Source organism: Brachycentrus maculatus, unplaced genomic scaffold (assembly GCF_059751285.1).
Source record: "Brachycentrus maculatus isolate JH-2025_06_01 unplaced genomic scaffold, ASM5975128v1 h1tg000517l, whole genome shotgun sequence".
NCBI classification, from domain to species: Eukaryota; Metazoa; Arthropoda; class Insecta; order Trichoptera; family Brachycentridae; genus Brachycentrus; species Brachycentrus maculatus.
Window position 1 is genome coordinate 5,343 of NW_028281263.1, and position 706 is coordinate 6,048.

At 36.5% G+C, this 706-nt stretch overlaps 1 non-coding gene across 1 annotated transcript; it reads right to left on the reverse strand.

Annotated features, from left to right (window-relative positions):
• Nucleotides 1–218: 218 nt before the first annotated feature.
• LOC148301781 (U4 spliceosomal RNA) lies at nucleotides 219–346 on the reverse strand. The gene has a single exon (XR_015838753.1). It is a non-coding gene; the product is annotated as a U4 spliceosomal RNA (small nuclear RNA).
• Nucleotides 347–706: the final 360 nt, after the last annotated feature.

The following is a 706-nucleotide window of genomic DNA, read 5'->3' on the forward strand; positions in this document are numbered from 1 at the left end:
ATAAGTGGCTTGATAATTATTTTTAATACATTTTATTTTATTTTTAAACTTTAAAAACGTTCTCCTGAAAAATCAAGTTTTTTGATATATGACGTTGTTGAAAGGAGTGAGCGACATGTGAATTATGAGATTAATGACATATTATATAAAGAAGTTGTAGTGTGTGGTTTTATTTAATTTTTTTTATTAATATTATTACTGTTTTTTTTTAATAGTAGCCCATTATAGGCTTTCAAAAATTGCCATAGCGGACGGTATTTCACGTCCACAAGGCAAAGTTTTCAACTAGCAATAATCGCACCTCGGATAGACCTCATTGGTTACGATATCGTCACTGCGCAATGTTTTTATGGAATAACCCGCAAAGCCTATACTTTGAGAGGCTTGTCCGCAGGTAGGAGAGTAAAGATAGGAAAAGTAAATGTGAAAAACACATCACGAACACCGACAGCAATTGAAAACCATTATTGCATGAGTTTATTTTACCATTGGCGGGAATCGAACCCGCGACGCCAGTTTCGCAGTCGAGCGTCTACCCAAATACGCCACAGAGCCTATGACAGGTCTTAAGCCAACAAGATAACAAGATGAGACAACCACACTTCTCAAATCTCTGGAACTCCTGCATGTATGTATCATTAATCTCATGACTCTGTACATACGAGTTTACAACTGTATAAAGCGATCACTCACCACCATGTGACAG